Genomic DNA, 6,657 nt, shown 5'->3' on the forward strand with positions numbered 1-6,657 from the left:
GCTGATAAAGACATACCTGAGTCTGGGTAATTACACAAAGATAGAGGTTTATTGGACTTACAGTTTCACATGACTGGGAGACTTCACGATCATGGTGGAAGGTGAAAGGCATGTCTCACATGGCAGCAGACAAAAAAAGAGAGTTTTTGCAGGGAAATTCCCCTTTTCAAAACTACCAAATCTTGTGAGAGTTATTCACTATCATGAGAACAGCACAGGAAAGACCTGCCCCTGTGATTAAATTACCTCCCACTAGGTCCCTCCCATCACACAGGAATTCAAGATGAGATTTGGATGGAGACCCAGCCAAACCATATCAGGGGTCTTTCAGAAATGCAAGTAAATTATTTGAGTGACCTTTAAAGTTATTTTTGATTTCTGGACTTTCTTTTCCTGAATGTAATATTACTCTAAAATTGGACTACGTAGATCCCTTGGCTTTTATTGGTTATACACATACTGATTAAAATTTGGTTCCAGACCTGTGAAGAGTTTGAAGTAAATTATTACTGCTACTCATTTGTTTGCAAATGTTCTCACTCATCTGGTAAGTCTAGGTTGTTTGCTATCATGCCTATTTACTCCTTGGAAAAGGGTGTGTGATCTTTATTGGCATATCAGTTCGGATGTCTCTATGGAGTTCTGCACAGCAGACCATTGGCAAGATTCTGGTTTATCATAAGCTTTATTTATCACACAAGAAATGCACAACTCTATGGACATATTGGATATATGTGCTATCCAAGGTTCTTTTAAATCAATGCTATTTGACAGTTTTTCCCAAAAATGATTAACCAACTTGAATCAAGAATTCCCCAATTATATTTAATTTCAAATATTCAAATATCAAAATATTACCTTTCTGTATATTTTTCAATTTGAAATTACCTTGTATTGAAGAAGAACTGGTTAGCACTGCCTACAAATGAATTTCTGCTACGCTAAGTGTGAGTAACAGCTGACTCTGAATTGGGCTAATTGTGAACTAATTCAAATTGCTATTTCACTGTAGGGGTTGAGGGCAGGTGAAACTTGTCTTTTCCTCCTCAGCAAATTCTTTTTATAAGAACAGTGATACTTTGGACATGATGTTTATTTCCCATGAAGAACCCACATTACTTGATAAGTAGATTTGTTTTTTCCATCAAATAGTCTATGTTTCAAATTAAAACAGCTTCTTTATTCTTTTATAGTTATTTAGTAAAATGATGAAGTGTAAATAAATTTTCGTGAGTCAGTTAGATCTAATAGTCAAAATAGTAGGTTTTGGACTCATAAAAACCTGGGTTCCTTCCCAAATCTACTCCTTTGATATGACATTCTTGGTAAATTTACTTATGTCTCTGTGCTCAGTTTCTTCCTCTGCAAAATGTGGTTAATAATAGTAACTAATGCTAGGTGTGGTGGCTTACACCTGTAATCCCAGCTTTTTGGGTGGCCTAGGCAGGAGGATCGCTTTAGCCCAGGAGTTAAAGACCAGCTGGGCAACCTAGTGAGACCTCATCTCTACAAAAATTTTAAAAAACTTAGCTGGGCATGGCAGTGTGTGCCTGTAGTCCTAGCTGCTCCAGAGGCTGAGGAGTGGGTATTGTTCGAGCCCAGGAGTTCAAGGCTGTAGTGAGCTATGATTGCACCACTGCACTGTCGCCTGGGCCACAGAGTGAGATTAAAAAAAAAAAAAATTAACTATCCAGCAAGGTTTGTTGTGTGGACTAAGTGAGGTTATTGCAAATTACTTAGCATAATGTTTTGCTCATAGTAAATAATAAATATTAGCTATTAATATTATTTGTAACAGTGTTATTAGTGTAATGGATAATGAATGGATATGTGAACCTTAGAGACAAAAATATAAATCGTTTAGGGGTAAAACTGGCCTAGGGTTTCAAATATTCCTTTCTTTTTGTAAGAAAAAGAAGAATTTTTTTTGAAAAATCAACACTGAGAAATGCCAGTTGTAATTCATTAACTGACCATTCTATGTCAAATAATTTTTTTGGTAGTACAAAATTTTAACTTTTTTAAATCTTTGCTGAAGTTATCTGGAAACTCTATCTAGGACTTTTGAAGATATGGGAATTGCAAAAACTCTTTGTGCTTATTCATGTCTTATCTATTTACTTTTATTCTGCCCTCATCCCTATCATTGAAATCAGTGGTTCTCAGCCCTGAAAGTCCTTTATTTTAATGTTTTTATTTTATTGTAAATTGACAATTTATTATTGAATATGGATGTACTGTAGAATCACCTGAGAAGCTTTTGAAAATTCTGATGCCTGAGCCCCATTTCTGAATATTCTTATTTATCTGATTTTACGTTGTTGAGAATCTCTGGACTAGATCTCATTTTTGGAATCTCTCAACCACTTTCTTCTCTCTTCTCTTCACTATATGATCAAAGTATCGCCTTCTCTACAAAGCCATCCTTTTCAGCTAGGAGGACCAAGGTTACATTGCAATTCCAACTCCCAAATCTCAGTGGATATAAAGGAACAAATAACAATGCATGTCCATCCCATAGGATTGGAGGGGTTCTACTCCCTGACACCTTCACCCCATATGTCACTGTCACATTTGCTTAAGGTATTTGGGTCAGAATTGGCCACCTGACCACACCTAACTTAAAGGAGAGCGAATATGCCAGTGTCTCATGTTCCCAGAAGGACAAACCAAAACGTCTGTGAGCTCCCACATTTGATGACACCGTGTCACACTTTGCTCCCCTCTTCTGAATTCCTGCTGCACTCGTCTATACTGTATCAAGATCGGTCACTTCATTGTATGCCATTTTGAATTTTAGATCTATTTTGAATTTTCCAAGGACAAGACCTTGGAAATCATGTGGTCTAACTTCCTAGCTGACTTTGGTCCTTAAAATGAAGAAGGATCCCAATTTGTTTATTTTTAAACAAAATCATTAAAACAACAAATGTTGTCAACTCATTTTTTATTTTTTTTCTCAGTGAAAGAAAAACAAACTCATAGTTGGAATGGAGAGCTACTGGGAGGAAATGCATTTCTGCATCTAGCTGCTTCAGAGTGCATTCCTTATTTAGATGGGGACTCATGTGTCATAGCACATTTCTGAAATGGTTACTAGTTTCTATTTAGTCTTGTGCCTACTTGTACTTTAGTGACATTAATGGCTATGAAGGAAGTAAGACTTTTGGAGAAAATGATATTCTAGTCATTCCAAAGTTTTATTGAATACTTTTTTTTTTTTTTTTTTTTGCCATGAAATAGCCTTAGGAGATCTGCTGGCTGATAAACCAGACTTGATAATCACATCATGTGTATGGCAGAAATTATGCTTATTCCCCAGCGAAATAAGATTTCTCAGGTCTCAGTGGAGGCAGATGAATTTATCATTCTGAAACAGCAGGGTGGGTCATAGCCTGGGTGGCAAGCTTTGTAAATATTAATGGAGATTCCAAATTCCACTGTGTCTGCAGTAATTTAGAAGCAGTGTTAGCAGCGGAGGGTCAAGGGCGAAAAAATGACAACAAAAAAATTATGTGGGTGGGATTTGGATCTCTTTATGTAAGAAAAATTCTTCTTTTTTGGAAAATTCTTTTTGTCTCTTCAGTGTCTGTGGCCATCTGAGAATGTCTACATGATGCCAGACCATACTTTACTCTGAAAATCCACCGATAAGGTTATTTGACCTCTTTCTCTCTAATTTCACAGTGTCAGTCTTTGAGCTGAATAATTTCAAACAGATTTGACTCCCAAGAGACCTTTTTCTTTGTGGAGCAAACCATGAAGAAACACTTGAATAGTGGGTGAAATGACGAATACTCTAAACCTCACAAACTATTAGGAATCAATTTCCCAAACATCATACCTAATTATTCTCCGTCCCCCATTTCAATTCAGGAATCTCAAGGTTAAGGAAAAGCAGCTGAAAAAACAGTATTCTTGGTTGGGTTCGTGTAATGCCCATTTTTCGTTTTTTATAACTGTAGGATAGAAAGGAGAGAAACTTCTAAAATCTGCCCCTTTAATTGCCAAAAAAGAACACTCAGAGAAAGAAAAGTTTGTGCTATCATGCAGAGATGATAGTGTTGGTGGGAATCGTAGAAACTCCTCTTGTTTAGTGGTTCTCAAAATGTGGTCCTCAAGGGGATACCAGGGGTTTTCTGAGTTGGGAGGGATGGAAGAAGGAAGGGCAGGTGATTCAGCTAATGTGGTGGCCCCATGGCCAGGAGGGAGAAGTGGATTCCACAGAGGCTTCAGTAGAAGGCAGAGAACTTGCAGGCGATGTGAAGATGTGTTTGTGAATAATCACACGGGGTATGTTCAGTGCCGTCCTAGTATTTGTGCCTGTGGAGGTGCAGAAGCAGCAGATGATGGTGAATGGAGGGCACTTGGAATCAGAAGGCAGGAATAGGTAGTTTCAATGCTCAGTGGGGTGGGTCATCTTTGGACCATTTCAACAGGTCCAAGATGTGTAGAACAAATAGTTTAAGAATTATGCATCCGTCTAGGCCTTGTTCTGCATGTAAAGTTATTCAAGACAGTCATCTGAGATAATTTGAAGACCAAGAATAGGTTCCACATCCACACTTTGTAGCAAGTTTAATGGTTGAGTCCCTTTAGAGTCAAAATTCGTATATAATATGTCATATCTATCATGTAATTCCTGTTGAAGTCTAAGACTCCATTTCTTTTGTTAGGTACATTGAAGATGGAGGACAACTGATGTCAAGACACGTTTTGGTTGTAAGGGATAGAAGTCCAACTCCAACGAGCTTACCAGGGATGGAACCTGCTGGCAAACATAACCAAACTGTGGGAAGGGCAGGGTATGGTTAGCCTCAGGTTTCTGGAAGCAGAGTGTACAGTGCTGTGCTGTCCCTCTTCTCTCTGCTTCTCTCTGCGTATTGGCCCTATCCTCTCAGTGAGGCCCATGCCCGGCAAACAGCAGCCACAGGAAGCTCCAGTGTCAGTGCCTCCCACCGCTTTCCAGAGAAGCAGCAGCCTCTTCGTTAGCTCCGTGTCAAAGACATCGACGGGCAGGACTTCGTGTGACCCAGTTTGGGTCACATGTCTTTATTTGGGAGGAAATGGATACAATGACGGCAGCCCTCATGGAACCTCATGTGTAGAAGGCCAAATTTCCTCTCTCCAAAAGTGAAATGTCACTGTCCATTCAACTGATGAAAATCTTCCTTTTCAACAGGAAAACTACCATGATGTTATCTGTTGGGTTTCAGTTTCTTACAGCAGTCATCTTAAGAATTAAACTGGTATGGATAATCTGATTATGAACTCCTTGAGGGCAGGGACCATATTATATAATACTTCTGTGTTCTCTGCTATTTCTTAGCAGAATTTTGAAAATGTGCCAAGTGTTGACGTGGTTTGATCACTTGTGAGAATGGAGGAACCCATAATGTTAATAATTAATGATGGTTGTTGGAGTTACTTACCCAAAACCTTATGAACTCAGCCTTCCCTAGCAGATTTAGTTTCATAATTTGTTCGGTATAAGCAAACACTAAAAAGGGATTGGGGAAAGTTATGAGTTGAGTAGTTGGGGAAAAGTTAGTTTGCAGTTTTATTTACGTCTTAGAGCTTGACATTTTTTGTTTGCCTTGGAGGGGGTGCTTTTAAAAATTCCTCTTTTGAAAACAATAAAATCTTAGATTTTGGATAACAGATATTTCTGCACTATATACCTCACTTAAGATTTTCCAGGTAACATTTAAAAGTGCCTTTTATAGTTTTTCATACCATATTGTAGGGAAGGCCGTGGTCATTTTTAAAACTTAACTATGCTCAATACCTCCTCACCACTATAAAGTAAGGTTGAATGTTGGTTAAAGCAAAGCTGTCTGGAATCACCCTGTCAAAAGTACTGATTTATAATCTTGCTACTCACATTTCTTACTGTGGTGCCCTCCCTCTTGTTGGCTCCTACATCTTTGAAGTACAGGGGGAATGAACTAATATGGTAGCTCCAATATGCAACTAATCCTGCCAATGATGTCTCCCCTGGAAGTGTTTGAGAGAATAATTTCTTTTCCCAGTATGGATTTATGTAAACATTTGTTCCATTCATGAGTAGCACATTAATGCCTAATTCTGGAAAAAATACAAAGAAAAAACCTTTTCTGCCTGTCTAGACAGAGTCTTGTTAGTGTATGTCTGATCATATGGGTACTCATGCCGGTAATATTAATTGGTGGGAAATGAGCCAAGAAAAGACAACCCTATCTACCAATTAAATTTACTGAACTTACAGGGTGGTTTATAAAGTCAACATGCTGGACAAGGCTTACATCTGACCAGGGAAATTGTTGTTTTCTGATCCCCAGTTGGCTGTCAGCCACCTCAAACACGAGACAGATGTTGGCTTTACTAGGGTCAGGGTTATCACAGGGTGGGATGAATAGTCTTTGGCTCTGGGGTTTGCTACTTTTCCTTTGCTGATGAATAAGAGCAAATAAAATTATTTCTGAATGCCTTGGGGGTGAGGGTGGGGGTTCGTTTTCTAAAGCTGGATAGCGCCACCGCCTACCAACATCCCAGGGACAACTTCCCATGTCTCAGACATTCTTAGTTCAGTTTGTTTGATCTGAGGTCGACTGATTCCGTTATCTCAAAGGGCGAGGGTTAATGCCTTCTCATAAAGATAACAATGATAAACACAAA

General features: G+C 38.6%; 1 long non-coding RNA gene across 1 annotated transcript; it reads left to right on the forward strand.

Moving 5' to 3' along the window:
• The first annotated feature begins 2,121 nt into the window (after positions 1-2,121).
• LOC105513364 lies at positions 2,122-5,663 on the forward strand. The gene is made up of 2 exons (XR_001002006.1): positions 2,122-3,655; positions 4,677-5,663. It is a non-coding gene; the product is annotated as an uncharacterized LOC105513364 (long non-coding RNA).
• The last annotated feature ends 994 nt before the right edge of the window (positions 5,664-6,657 follow it).

This window comes from Colobus angolensis, unplaced genomic scaffold (assembly GCF_000951035.1).
Source record: "Colobus angolensis palliatus isolate OR3802 unplaced genomic scaffold, Cang.pa_1.0 Scaffold23, whole genome shotgun sequence".
Taxonomy (NCBI): Eukaryota; Metazoa; Chordata; class Mammalia; order Primates; family Cercopithecidae; genus Colobus; species Colobus angolensis.